Below are 15553 nucleotides of genomic sequence, written 5' to 3' on the forward strand. Positions count from 1 at the left end.
GAGTGTCGATCCATCAATGCATTCGGTTGTTGGGAAAGGTGGTAGCAGCCTACGAGGCCATACAGTTTGGCCGATTCCATGCCAGAGTATTCCAGTGGGACATGTTGGACAAGTGGTCCGGATCCCACCTACACATGCAACAGAAGATAATCCTGTCCTCCAAAGCCAGGATTTCACTCCTGTGGTGGCTACACAGTTCTCACCTATTAGAGAGACGCAGGTTCGGGATTCAGGACTGGGTCCTAGTAACCACGGACGCAAGTCTCCGAGGCTGGGGAGCAGTCACACAGGGAAAAAGCTTCCAAGGAAAATGGTCAAGTCAGGAATCCTGTCTTCACATACATGTTCTGGAGTTGAGAGCCATTTACAACAGCCTTCTACAAGCAGGGCATCTTCTTGAAAATCAACCTGTGCAGATCCAGTCGGACAATGTAACAGCAGTCGCATACATAAACCGTCAGGGCCTCCACTGATACCAAAAGTTCTCAAGCTCATAAGAAGAACAAGGGTTCGAGCGATCCTCATTGTCCCAGACTGGCCAAGGAGGGCGTGGTATCCAGATCTTCAGGAGTTGGCCATCCTCGGCCTCTTCGCGAGGACCTGCTGCTGCAGGGGCCGTGCGTGTATCAAGACTTACCGCGGCTACGTTTGACGGCATGGCTGTTGAGCACCGGATCCTAGCCTGAAAGGGTGTTCCCAAAGAAGTCATCCCCACTCTTGTCAGGCCAGGAAAGGAATAACGTCTAAACATTACCACCGTATTTGGAGAAAATGTGTGTCTTGGTGTGAATCCAAGAAGGCTCCTACGGAAGAGTTTCACTTGGGACGTTTTCTCCATTTTCTGCAGGCGGGTGTGGAAGCGGGCCTAAGATTGGGTTCAATCAAGGTCCAGATTTCGGCCTTATCGGTTTTATTTCAAAAACAATTGGCCTCCCTTCCAGAAGTTCAGACGTTCGTGAAAGGGGTGCTGCACATCCAACCTCCACTTGTGCCTCCGGTGGCACCACGGGACCTTAATGTGGTGTTGCAATTCCATCAATCGGATTGGTTTGAACCTCTACAGGAGATAGAATTGAAGTTTCTCACTTGGAAAGTGGTCATGCTATTGTCCTTGGCATCCACAAGGTGGGTGTCTGAGTTGGGGGCCTTGTCTCACAAGAGCCCTTACCTGATCTTCCATGAAGATAGGGCAAAGTTGAGAACTCGCCAACAATTTCTTCCGAAGGTGGTTTCGTCTTTCCATATAAACCAGCCTATTGTGGTGCCAGTGGCTACTGACACCTTCACTGTGTCAAAGTCTCTTGATGTGGTCAGAGCTTTGAAAATTTATGTCGCAAGAACAGCTAGGATTCAGAAAACAGAGGCTCTGTTTGTCCTGTATGCTCCCAACAAGATTGGGTGTCCTGCTTCTAAGCAGACCATTGCGCGCTGGATCAGAGGGACGATTCAGCACGCTCATTCCACGGCAGGATTGCTGATACCGAAGTCAGTAAATACCCATTCTACTAGAAAGGTGGGCTCATCCTGGGCGGCTGCCCGGGGGGTCTCGGCGTTACAACTTTGCTGAGCAGCTACTTGGTCAGGGGCAAACACGTTTGCAAGTTTTACAAGTTTGACACCTTGGCCGATGAGGACCTCCAGTTTGGTCAATCGGTGCTGCAGGGTCATCCGCACTCTCCCACCCGTACTGGAGCTTTGGTATAACCCCACGGTACTGAAGTGGACCCTAGCATCCTCTAGGACGTATGAGAAAACAGGATTTTAATACCTACCGGTAAATCCTTTTCTCCTAGTCCGTAGAGGATGCTGGACACCCGACCCAGTGCGTACTTTACCTGCAGTTGTTAGTTTTGTAGTTACACGAATGTTGTGTTACGATTATTTTCAGCATGTTGCTGCAATTGTTCATGCCCGTTGGTATGTGTTAAGTTGAATGCCATGTTGTGCGGCATGGTTGATGTGTGAGCTGGTATGAATCTCACCATTAGTTTAAAAGTAAATCCTTTCCTTGAAATGTCCATCTCCCTGGGCACAGTTCCTATACTGAGGTCTGGAGGAGGGGCATAGAGGGAGGAGCCAGTTCACACCCTTGAAAAGTCTTAAAGTGCCCATGGCTCCTGCGGAACCGTCTATACCCCATGGTACTGAAGTGGACCCCAGCATCCTCTACGGACTAGGAGAAAAGGATTTACTGGTAGGTATTAAAATCCTGTTGTTTTTTTTCCCAAAATATCTCAAAACTGTTACATGATATCAAATTTCTGATGGCATATTTGGATTCTACGCACAAAATTACATGGAAATTGATATATATCATGTTGAGTAGTGTAATTAATGACTTTTGTCATAAATGGTCAATTGCACATTTGGTGTTACTATTAGACACTCAGGGCCTTATTTAGATTTGCCAGTAAACCAAAAACCATGTGCACTGCAGGGGGGCAGATATAACATGTGCAGAGAGTTAGGTTTGGGTGGGGTGTGTTCAAACTGAAATCTAAATTGCAGTGTAAAAATTAAGCAGCCAGTAATTACCCTGCACAGAAACAATATAACCCACCCAAATGTAATCTTTCTGCACGTTACATCTGCCCCCCCCCCCCCCCCCCTGCAGTGCACATGGTTTTGTTCATTTGCATGTATTTTTGGTTTGCTAACAAACCTGAATAACCCCCACAGCGCTATCAGAGCAGAAATAGCTCAAGAACACAACTATCAACCAGTAAAAAACCTAAATTTTGCTATTCTATTTGTACATAGAATAAGCATCTCAGTTAAGCACATCTCCTATATGTTAGCCCTGTGACTCTGTGCCTGCATTTCTAACGCTGGGTGGAGTCACAGGCACAGATCTGGGTGGCACCAGGAACAGTCCCCTCCCTCGGTCCGCCCATCCCTGCCCAGTCCCCTCCCCATCTCCGCCCACTCCCCTCTCTCCCCCCTCCCTGTACACTCCCTGCACCCTGGTGACACTGCAGCCGATGACTGCTCAGCTGCCGCACAGTCCGGAGGAGAATGCCGTGGACGAACTCTGACTGCGGCACCCACAGCCTCCACAACATCCACCGCCCACCCACCCGCGGCACACGCCCCGCAACCTCCCACCCGCGGCACCCACACCTGCAGCACCCCCCACCCGCGGCACTCACTCCCCCACCCATGGCACCCACATCTGCAGCACCCCCCGCTCTTCTACCACCCACGGCACTTCCGCCCCTCCCCCACCCATAGCAGCCACATCTGCAGCACCCCCCACCCCTCCCCCACCCGCGGCACTCCCGCCCCTCCCCCACCCATAGCACCCACATCTGCAGCACCTCCGCCCCTCCCCCACCCATAGCAGCCACATCTGTAGCACCCCTCACCCACCCGCGGCACTCCCGCACCTCCCCCACCCATAGCAGCCACATCTGCAGCACCCCCCGCCCCTCCCCCACCCGCGGCACTACCGCCCCCTCCCCCACCCATAGCAGGCACATCTGCAGCACCCCTCCCCCACCTGCGGCACTCCCGCCCCCCCACCCATAGCACCCACATCTCCAGCAACCCCCGTCCCTCCCCAACCCGCGGCACTCCCACCCTCTCCCCCAACAGCACCCACATCTGCAGCACCCCCCACCCCTCCCCCACCCGCGGCACTCCCGCCCCCTCCCCCACCCATAGCACCCACATCTGCTGCACCCCCCACCCGCGGCACTCCCGCCCCTCCCCCACCCACGGCACTCCCACCCGTAGCACCCACACCTGCAGCACCACCCGCCACACTCCCGCACCCTCCCCCATCCGCAGCACCCCCCACCCCTCCCCGACCCGCGGCACCCACAGCACCCACCACATCTGTCCCCCACCCACGGTACATGCCCCTCCCCCACCCACACCACTCCCACCCCCTCCCCCACCCGTAGCACCCACAAACCGCGCCGCCCCCTCCTCTCCCACCCGTGGTAGCCCCGCCCATCCCCCACCTCCATACCCACCTCTCCCCCCTACACCCCCACACCTCCCCCCCCCCCCCCCCGCACCTTCCCCACCCGTGGCACCCACAGCATCCACCACATCTGCCACCCACACGTGGCACATGCCCCTCCCCCACCCGCTGCACTCCCTCCCCCACCCATGGCACACGCCCCTCCCCCACCCGCTGCACTCCCTCCCCCACCCATTGCACCCCCTCCCCACCTGCAGCACCCCCGCACCTCCCCCACCCCCACCTGCTCCTCCCCCACCCGCGGCACCCACCACATCCCCCCCACCCATAGCACCCACCCGTGGCACCCCCATACCCACCTCTCCCCCCTGCACCACCGCTCCCTCCACCCCTCCTGCCCCGCCCCTCCCCTACCCGTGGCACCCACAGCATCCACCACATTCGCCCCCCACCCTCTGTACTCCCGCCCTCTCCCTCACCCATAGCACCCACACCCGCAGCACTCCCTCCCCTGCCCACAGCGCATCCATACCCCACCACACCCCCGCAGCCGCACCTCTCCCACCTCTCCCTCCACCTCACCCGCACCTCCCCCACCCGCAGCACTCACAGCATCCACCCCCCACCCGCGGCACATGCCCCTCCCCCGCGCACTGCACTCCTGCCCTCTCCCCCACCCGCAGCACCCCCGCACCTCCCCCCCGCTACACCCCCGCACCCGCCACCCCACCCGCGGCACCTACCACATCCATCCCCCACAGCACACGCCCCTCCCCCACCCATAGCACCCACAACCCACGGCACCCCCTGCCCCTCCCCCACCCGCAGCACTCCCCCCCATACCCACCACTCCCCCCCGCACCATAAAACCCGCCCGCCCCTCCCCCACACACGGCACCCACAGTATCCACCACATCCGCTCCCCACCCGAGGCATCCACCACATCCGCCTCACACCTCCTACCCCACCCGCAGCACCCCCCCACCCCTCCCCTCCCACGGCACTCCTGCCCCCACCCGCAGCACCCCCCGCCCCTCCTCCACCCACGGCACCCACCACATCGGTCCCCCGCACATGCCCCTCCCCCACCTGCAGCACTCCCTCCCCCACCCGTATCACCCACAACCCGCAAACCCCTTGCCCCTCCCCCATCCGCAGTACCCCCCCACCTCTCCCTCCGCTACACCCCCGCACCCTCCCCTCCCCCAATCCACCCCCACTCCCACCTCTCCCACCCCCCGCACCCTCCACCCCACCCGCGGCACATACAGCATCCACCACATCCGCCCCCACCCGTAGGTCCCACACCCGCAGCACCCACCACCTCTCCCCCACCCGTGGCACCCCCCGCACCCCCATACCCACCTCTCCCCCCGCTACACCCCCGCATCCTCTACTCCACCCGCCGCACCAACAGCATCTACCACATCTGCCCCCCAACCACTGCACATGCCCCCCCCCTCCCACCCACAGCATCCACCACATCCCCCTCCTACCCACGGCACTCCCGCTTCCTCCCCCACCCCTAGCACCCACACCCGCAGCACCCCCCCCCCGCTTCCTCCCCTGCGCACAGCGCATCCGGACCCCACCACACCCCCGCAGCCGCCACTCCCCCAACCACATCATCTATAGACACCTTCCCCCATTGGTGGACCTACCACAACTCCCCCACCGCAGCACCTCCGGACCCCATCCATGGCTCCCCTGCAGCCACCCCTTCACCCGCAGCACTTCTATAACCTATCACCCATCCTCACCCCCCGCAACCCTACCTCCCCAAACACCCCCCCACTACATCGCCCCTCCCCCATGCACACCACCTCCAGACCCCCTCCTTCATCCACAGCCCCCCGCACCCACCCCTTTCCCACCAACAGCATCTACACTCCCCTTCCGCACCCGCACCTCCCCCACCCGCAGCACCTCTAGACCCCCTCCCCCATCCGCGCCCCCTCCACACCTACCCCTCCCCCACCCACAGCACCTCTGCACCCTTTCCGCCATCCGTGCCACTGCACCCACCCCTCCACCACCCGCAACACCTCTGGACCCCCTCCCGCACCCACCCATCCACCACACGTAGCACCTCGGATACCATCCGCAGCCGCTACAAGTGATTCCCTGAATCGGGGTGATCAGTGGCACGGATAGGCACCTCCACCTCACTGAACCCACCCTCTTTCCAAACCCCCCACACACACTGAACTTCTGTGAGTATAGTTGCTACCAATGGACATTGGATTAATAAAAAAAAAGTAATACTGTGGCCATTATGTGTCTAAGCGACACTGCTACCTGTGGCCATTGTGTGTATACGCGGCTCTGGTACCAGTGGCCATTGTGTGTATAAGTGACACTGCTACCTGCGGCCATTGTGTGTATAAGCGCCACTGCTACCTGTGGCCATTGTGTGTATAAGTGGTGCTGCTACCTGTGGCCGTTGTGTGTATAAGTGACACTGCTACCAGTGGCCATTGTGTGTATAAGCGGTGCTGCTAAAAGTGGCCATTGTGTGTATAAGTGGTGCTGCTACCTGTGGCCATTGTGTGTATAAGCGGTTCAGCTACCTGTGGCCACTGTGTGTATAAGTGCCTCTGTTACCTATGGGAATTGTGTGTAGAAGTGGCACTGCTACCGGGGTCCATTGTGTGTGTAAGCAACACTGCTACCTGCGGTCATTGTGTGTATAAACTGCTTTGCTACCTGTGGGCACGTTGTGTATCAACGTCTCTGCTACCTGTGGGCACTGTGTGTATCAACGTCTCTGCTACCTGTGGGCACTGTGTGCATCAGCGGCTCTGCTACCTGTGGGCACTGTGTGTATAAGCGGCTCTGCTACCTGTGGACGCTGTGTGTATAAGCTGCCCTGCTACCTCTGGCCACTGTGTGGATACGTGGCTCTGATACCTGTGGCCACTGTGTGTATAAGCTGCGCTGCTACCTGTGGGCACTGTGTGTATAAGCGGCTCTGCTACCTGTGGGTATTGTGTGTATAAGCGGCTCTGCTACCTGTGGGTATTGTGTGCATAAGCGGCTCTGCTACCTGTGGGTATTGTGTGTATAAGGTGCCCTGCTACCTCTGGCCACTGTGTGGATACGTGGCTCAGTTACCTGTGTCCAGTGTGTGTATAAGCTGCGCTGCATACACTGGCAGTATATACTACACTATGTTATTCATTGTGCCCTGCGGCCACTCTTTACGCCCTCACAAAGGGCTACGCCCCCTTGACAATCGCACGCCCTTCCCCCTTGCAATATTTACCTAATAGCATAAACTTTTTTGCAGGTAATACTACATATAATAACAATTATAGCACAGCTGAAGCCCGTGCAGGGGTTAACGGGTCGTAGCCTCTTGCAATGGTATTTTCTGTCTAACACCTTGCCTCACTTTATCCTCTCCCTACCACCCTGCCTCTCCCTATCCTTTACCGATCGCACAGCGTTTCTGTACATTCCCTTTCTCCCCCCCCCCCCCCTACGCCTCTCTATCTTTTCTCAACCGGACACCATTTCTGTATGCCCTCTATACTGCCCTGTGTTTCTGATTCTGTTATCTACCGGCCTGCGTATGTCCAAAGGTGTGCAGGGGTAAATGGGGCGTAGCCCCTACCAACGGTGTGAAGAGCGGGCGCAATGAATCACCTAGTCTTTATATAAAATGGAAAACTTTCCTTAAAGGAACACCTGCATCCCAATGTTCTCATTTAACACCCTGGGGTCAATGAGTCAAGGCATAAGATCCAGCCTCTCTCTGCAACAACTTAGTGCAGGCATGTCCAAACTGCGGCCCTCCAGTTGTTCAGAAACTATGCATCCCAGCATGCCCTGACACAGCTTTAGCATTCTCTGACAGCAAAACTGTGTCAGGGCATGCTGGGATATGTAGTTTCAAAACAGCTGGAGGGCTGCAGTTTGGACATGCCTGACTTAGTGGATCTGTCCCCACCTCTAGAAAGAGGGGGGCACATGATCTATAATGCGATATCTCAAAGAAGATTGTGTTTAGCCTTGATAAAATGACGCGCCACTGGTTGTATACTGGATCCAGTACTAATAGCGGCCCGTATGGCCGTGTGGTGTTGTGCCATCCTTTCACGGAAGGTGACCTCAGTTTTTCCTACATAAATTCTGGAACATGGGCATGGTATCACATATACGACGTACCGTACCAACTGGTACATGTAAGACGATGCCGAATGTAATATTTAGTTCCTGAATATGGATGGTGAAAAGTTGCTCCTGTTTGTAAGAAGCTACAGGTAGTACAATTGGGGCATTTAAAACAACCATTTTTAGGTTTGCCCAAAAATAGGATTTTAATACCTACCGGTAAATCCTTTTCTCCTAGTTCGTAGAGGATGCTGGGGTCCACTCCAGTACCATGGGGTATAGACGGTTCCGCAGGAGCCATGGGCACTTTAAGACTTTTTCAGTGTGAACTGGCTCCTCCCTCTATGGCCCTCCTCCAGACCTCAGTATAGGAACTGTGCCCAGGGAGACGGACATTTCGAGAAAAGGATTTACTTTTAAGTTACTGGTGAGATTCATACCAGCTCACACCTCAACCATGCCGCACACATGGCACTCATCAAAATACATGCCAACGGGCATGAACATTACAGCAAACGTGCTGAAAACATTGTAAACAAATTAACAGGTAAAAGTACGCACTGGGTTGGGTGCCCAGCATCCTCTACGGACTAGGAGAAAATAGGATTTTAATACCTACCGGTAAATCCTTTTCTCTTAGTCCGTAGAGGATGCTGGGGACACCATTAGAACCATGGGGTATAGACGGGATCCGCAGGAGACATGGGCACTTTAAGACTTTGAAAGGGTGTGAACTAGCTCCTCCCTCTATGCCCCTCCTCCAGAATCCAGTTATAGGAACTGTGCCCAGGGAGACGGACATTTCGAGGAAAGGATTTATTTTTAAACTAAGGTTGAGATTCATACCAGCTCACACCTCAACCAAGCTGCACAACGTGGCATTCAACAGCACACAGGCCAATGGTATGAATAATAGCAGTAACAGGCTGACAATAAACGTAACACAACATATGTGTAATCATAACTATTAACTGCTGTGAATGCCAAATTGCTTTCTCACAAATATTTAAAATGCCCACTCTAATATATACTGCAGACGCCAGGCGCATCTTATTACCATGTACGATAAAAGTGCGCTGTACATCGCAAAACACTGCATCCCATAAGAGAAAACAATACACCCACACATTATCTGAGTTCCAAAGCTCATTGATGTATATATTTGTTATTAAAAGGATATGGATTCAATATATTACAAAGTACAGTATACCTATAGTTACATGGTTACACTCACACAGTAAGCAGTTAAAACATACAGTTATATACAGTTACATACCAGCATACAATACCATTATCCTTAAGTTATATAAATTCGTCTTTCCATATCACTCTCTCTCTCTGTAAAATCATGCAGGCACTGGTCTGCCAGCAACTCCATCATTCTCTGGTACAAAACAGGAACTGGCTTCCTGTGTGATCAGCAATGTGTTATCTAGTTTGGGGGAGGGAACTTACTCATTCATGATGAGTCACTAGTCTCTTTGTATATGCTAATCAGGTTCAGCCTTGAAGACATCCAAAGGGCTGGCCTGAGCTTCCTATCCACTACCTGTTTGGAATATCTATTGTTCTAATAAAAGTAATTTTAGCTTTTATACATTTAATCATAATTATTTGTTGCAATGTCCTACAACTTAATAACAAGTATCAAATGAATCTACACATAAATCTGCTTGCTTTAATACCAAATATGACAGGTGTATCTGGTTTCGTTCAAATAATACACATACCTGACATTACTTCATTATATAATTTTAAATCATCATGATGTCTGGCGCTTGATATTATTATAATTATGTACTGTATGAAATAAGTGTCGAATCCATCTCTGTGGCATGTCCGTGTAAATGCGTGTGTTACCATATATTGCTGTGCTCGCTGCGCGTATTTGCAAGTATAGCGACTCATAATGTGTGTAGTTTGTATGTTCTTTTTATGTAATATTTTTGATTTCGACACTGCAGATACAGTACGCACCGGGACGGGCGCCCAGCATCCTCTACGGACTAAGAGAAAAGGATTTACCGGTAGGTATTAAAATCCTACTTTCTCATACACCAAAGCTCTAGAACGGGCGGGAGAGTGCGGACGACTCTGCAGCACCGATTGACCGAACTTAAGGTCTTCATCGGTCAAGGTGTCAAACTTGTAGAACTTTGCAAATGTGTTTGACCCCGACCAAGCAGCTGCTCGGCAAAGTTGCAATGCCGAGACCCCCCCCGGGCAGCCGCCCAGGATGAGCCCACCTTTCTAGTAGAATGGGCCTTCACCGACTCCGGTAACGGCAATCCAGCCGTGGAATGAGCATGCTGAATCGTGTTACAGATCCAGCGTGCAATGGTCTGCTTGGAAGCAGGACACCCAACCTTGTTGGGAGCATACAGGACAAACAGAGCCTCAGTTTTCCTAATCTGAGCCGTTCTGGCGACATAAATCTTCAAAGGTCTGACCATATCCAGAGATTTCAATTCCGCAAAGGCGTCAGTAGCCACAGGTACCACAATAGGTTGGTTTATGTGGAAAGAGGAAACCACCTTCGGTAAAAATTGCTGACGTGTCCTCAATTCAGCTCTATCTTCATGGAAGATCAAATAAGGGCTCTTGTGAGACAAGGCCGCTAACTCAGACACCCGCCTTGCAGATGCCAAGGCCAACAGGATGACCACTTTCCAAATGAGGAATTTCAACTCCACCTTCCGTAAAGGTTCAAACCAATGTGATTGAAGGAACTGCAACACCACATTAAGATCCCATGGTGCCACTGGAGGCACAAATGGAGGTTGGATGTGCAACACGCCTTTCACGAAAGTCTGAACTTCTGGAAGGGAGGCCAATTGTTTCTGAACGAAAACTGATAAGGCTGAAATCTGTACCTTAATCGAGCCCAATTTTAAGCCCGCATCCACACCTGCTTGTAGAAAATGGAGAAAACGTCCTAAGTGAAACTCTTCCATAGGAGCCCCCTTGGATTCACACCAAGAAACATATTTTCTCCAAATACGGTGGTAATGTTTAGACGTTACCCCTTTTCTGGCCTGAATAAGTGTGGGAATGACTTCACTGGGAATACCCTTATGGGCTAAGATTTTGCGCTCAACCGCCATGCCGTCAAACGCAGCCGCTGTAAGTCCTGATACACGCACGGCCCCTGTTGTAACAGGTCCTCGTGCAGAGGAAGAGGCCAGGGATCTCCAATGAGTAATTCCTGAAGCTCTGGATACCAGGCCCTCCTTGGCCAGTCTGGGACAATGAGGATCGCCCGGATCTTTGTTCTTCTTATGATCTTTAGAACTTTTGGAATGAGAGGAAATGGAGGGAATACATACACCGACTGAAACACCCACGGTGTCACCAGTGCATCCACTGCTATTGCGTGAGGGTCCCTTGACCTGGAACAATATCTCTGAAGCTTCTTGTTGAGACGAGATGCCATCATGTCTATTTGAGAAACTCCCCAACGACTTGTCACCTCTGCGAAGACTTCTTGGTGGAGGGCCCACTCTCCTGGATGGAGATCGTGTCTGCTGAGGAAGTCTGCTTCCCAGTTGTCCACTCCCAAAATGAAAATTGCCGACAGAGCTTTTGCATGTCTTTCTGCCCAGCGGACGATCTTTGACACTTCTGCCATTGCCGCTCTGCTTTTCGTTCCGCCCTGACGGTTTATGTACGCTACTGCTGTTACATTGTCCGACTGGATCCGTACAGGCAGATCTCGGAGAAAATGTTCCGCTTGCAGAAGGCCGTTGTAAATGGCCCTTAACTTCAGAACATTTATGTGGAGACAAGTTTCCTGCCTTGACCATCTTCCTTGGAAGTTTTCTCCTCTTGTGACTGCCCCCCAGCCTCGGAGGCTTGCATCCGTGGTCACCAGGACCCAGTCCTGTATCCCGAACCTGCGCCCCTCTAGGAGGTGAGAGCTGTGCAGCCACCACAGAAGTCATACCCTGGTCTTGGAAGACAGGATTATCCTCTGGTGCATGTGTAGATGGGACCCGGACCACTTGTCCAACAGGTCCCACTGGAACACTCTGGCATGGAACCTGCCAAACTGAATGGCCTCGTAGGCCGCAACCATCTTCCCCAGTAACCGAATGCATTGATGGATTGACACTCTTGCTGGTTTCAGAATGTATTTGACCAGACTCTGAAGTTCCAGAGCCTTTTCCACAGGAAGAAAGACTCTCTGTAGTTCTGTGTCCAATATCATTCCCAAAAACGACAACCGCGTCGTCGGAATCAACTGTGACTTTGGCAAGTTTAGGAGCCAACCATGTTGTTGAAGAACTGTCATGGAGAGTGCAACATTTTGGACCAACTGGTCCCTGGACCTCGCCTTTATTAGGAGATCGTCCAAGTATGGGATAATTGTGACTCCTTGCTTGCGAAGGAGGACCATAATTTCCGCCATCACTTTGGTGAAAATCCTCGGAGCCGTGGATAGACCAAACGGCAACGTTTGCAATGGATAATGACAATTCTGAATTGCAAATCTCAGGTAAGCCTGATTCGGAGGATAAATGGGAACATGTAAGTAGGCATCTTTTATGTCCACCGACACCATAAAATCCCCTTCTTCCAGACTGGAGATCACCGCTCGGAGAGACTCCATCTTGAATTTGAATCTCCTTAGGTAGAAATTCAGGGATTTCAGGTTTAGGATTGGTCTGACCGAGCCGTCCGGCTTCGGGACCACAAACAGGCTCCAATAAAAACCTTCTCCCTGTTGTGACTGGGGAACCTTGATGAGAACTTGATTTTGACACAATTTTCAATCATCAAGGTTGTCTCCAAATAAGGCCTTACCTTTATACAGTATGGTAGAGATTCCATACTTTGTTGGAGTCGGCATCAGCATTCCATTGGTGAATCCACAACGCACGCCTAGCTGAGACAGCCATGGCATTGGCCTTTGATCCCAAAAGACCAATATCTCTCGCAGCTTCCTTAAGGTATGCTGCAGCGTCCTTGATATAACCCAGTGTCAGGAGGATGTTATCCCTGTCTAGGGTATCTATATCAGATGACAAGTTATCTGCCCACTTTTCGATAGCACTACTTACCCACGCAGACACAATGACAGGTTGGAGTAGTGTACCAGTGGTCACATAAACGGACTTCAACGTAGTTTCTTGTTTACGATCCGCAGGATCCTTAAGGGCCGCCGTGTCAGCAGAGCCGGTTTAAGAGGGGGGCCCCGGGGATAAGTACCCCGGGCCCCCTTTTTTCAAAGGGCCCCCCGTCGCCGCCGCAGATCGGATATCTGTTCCGATCTGCTGTATTTCGCTGCGCTCCCGGGAGCCGGCGCCACATGCAGCGGCAGGGCAGCTCAGCGATTGCTGTCCCTGGCGGCTCTGGCTCCCGGCTCCACTGAAGAGGCTGGCGCCGCGCGGCCGCACGCAGTTAGTCACTGTCTGTAAGTTCTAGAGGCGTCGGAATGGGGGGGGGCAAGGGGGTTTCTCGCTCCCCCCAAAGATGAGAGAGGCGCCGATTACACTGTGGCACAGTGGCAGAGGAGGTGAAGTACCGCTGCCGCACTCAATGCCTGCCCAGCCATAACATGCACAGCCCGTCCTCCCCTATGCTGCGGCAGTAACTCTGCCCTTGCTTGTAACCCTGTGTACTAGCCTGTCTGCCCCCCGCTCACAGCCTCACACCAGCACTTGGAGCGCTGGACACATGACATCACCTTATCCTCCTCCATCCCTCCTTCCACCATGTTCTCCGCCCAAATCCCGGACATGGAGGCAATACAGTCTCCAGCTGTCAGGGGGACAGACCCAGCGACACAGCCAGGTGCGGGTTATACATTGAGACAAGGGAATATGCCCCGCCCCCCGGGGATGGCCATACACTGTACATGCGAAGTCCCACAATGAGCCAGCATCTGGAGTGAGCAGAGCAGCACTGCATGCTCCCTCACTCTTTCTCACTGTCACTGTATGTATGTGTAGAGTCAGTGACAGACAGGCTTGCTAGCAATGTCTGTAGGAAGCCCCACCCCCTAAGTCGCGGGCCCCGCCCCCAATCGTGAGCTTCACAGTCACACTGTATAGTATGGTGACCTGCTTCTACAGATCACAAACAGGTCACCACAGGGATCAACAATGGCTGACTATATGAAGTTAGGAGTGTTTCCCCCCTCTCTCACATTGCAGGTCCCCACCCACTCTCAGGAATCAAAACGAATCCCTTCAGCTCTGTCTCAGTTGCCCGGCCCGTCCCCTGCTCTCCTTCACTCCTCCCCCCTGCTCCCATTCCCCGGGCATAATGTGGTGCTCTGCTGCCCTGCACAGTGCACTGCAGACACACAGTAAATGCCATTGTGAGTGGGACAGCACTGTAGAGTAGAGATGGCTACTGACTCACTGTCTCAACACAGTGACTCGAATCATCAGGAAGTGTGAATGATTCGAGTCACTCACTGTTTAATGAGTTGAGACAGCTGCAGCAGCAGCCTCAGCCAGAGGGAGGAGACTCAGTGTGTCCTTCAGACAGTGTGTTCTGCTGTGTCTTTAGCTGTGATTGGCCAGAGGCTATACCAGGTGACACCCAGTGGGAGGGGGGAGGGAGCAGTCACGACTCACCAGTCAGTCAGTGAGTGCTGTGCTGCTGTGCCTGAGTCATGTCATGAATCATGATTCATCCTGAGTCTGCCAGTGAGTTGAGACAGTTGTACACTGTGTAGACTCAGTGACTCAGTGACTGGATCTGATTCATGCAGCATAAGCCTGCAGGAGGTGGAGCCCCTGTGGTACAGGGCTCTCGGCTCAGTGCTCACTGATCCTGCTCAGTGTGATTGTGGGTGGCAAACTCCCTGGAGCCTAGATAGTGGATAATATAATAAATCCAAGCCCACCTAAAATCATCAAATTAGCAAAGTATGCAAAGTAAAAAAAAAATTTTTTATTTGGTTTAGTGACAGACGGAATTATGTGTTTCGTGGCTGTTAAGCTTTCTCTCCTCAGCCAGAAGTAATGTGCATATTCTGTAACTAGTATGCAATAAGTGCTTATTAATAATATATCAACATAACAGTGAATCTATGTTAATATATTATTAACAATTAGTGCATAAGCAGCTGCCTCCCCCAGATACACTGCACAATCACTGCAGCTGAATAACTCCCTCCATGAGTCCAGCACTGATCTGCCAGCACTGGCAACTCACTGATTCATGTGCAGTCTCTGCAATACATTCCACTACAAATGAGTCATGACTCATGTGCCGAGACACTGACTCGAGACACTTCACTGAACTGAGTCATGTGTCTCAGCTCAGTTCAGTGAATCACTTTGCCCATGACTACTGTAGAGCACACAGATTCCCCATCCCTTCTCTGCTATAGACTCTGTCACTGTCCTCCTTACCATTCCTGCCTCTGCCCCTTCCCCATATCTGTACCTCTGCCCCCTCTCACTTCTGTTCCTATGGCCAATCCCAGTCTGTGTGCCCCTGCCCCATATCTGTGCCTATGCCCTCTCTTTATATGTGCTTTTACCCTTTCCTATC

Source organism: Pseudophryne corroboree, chromosome 2 (genome assembly GCF_028390025.1).
Source record: "Pseudophryne corroboree isolate aPseCor3 chromosome 2, aPseCor3.hap2, whole genome shotgun sequence".
Taxonomy (NCBI): Eukaryota; Metazoa; Chordata; class Amphibia; order Anura; family Myobatrachidae; genus Pseudophryne; species Pseudophryne corroboree.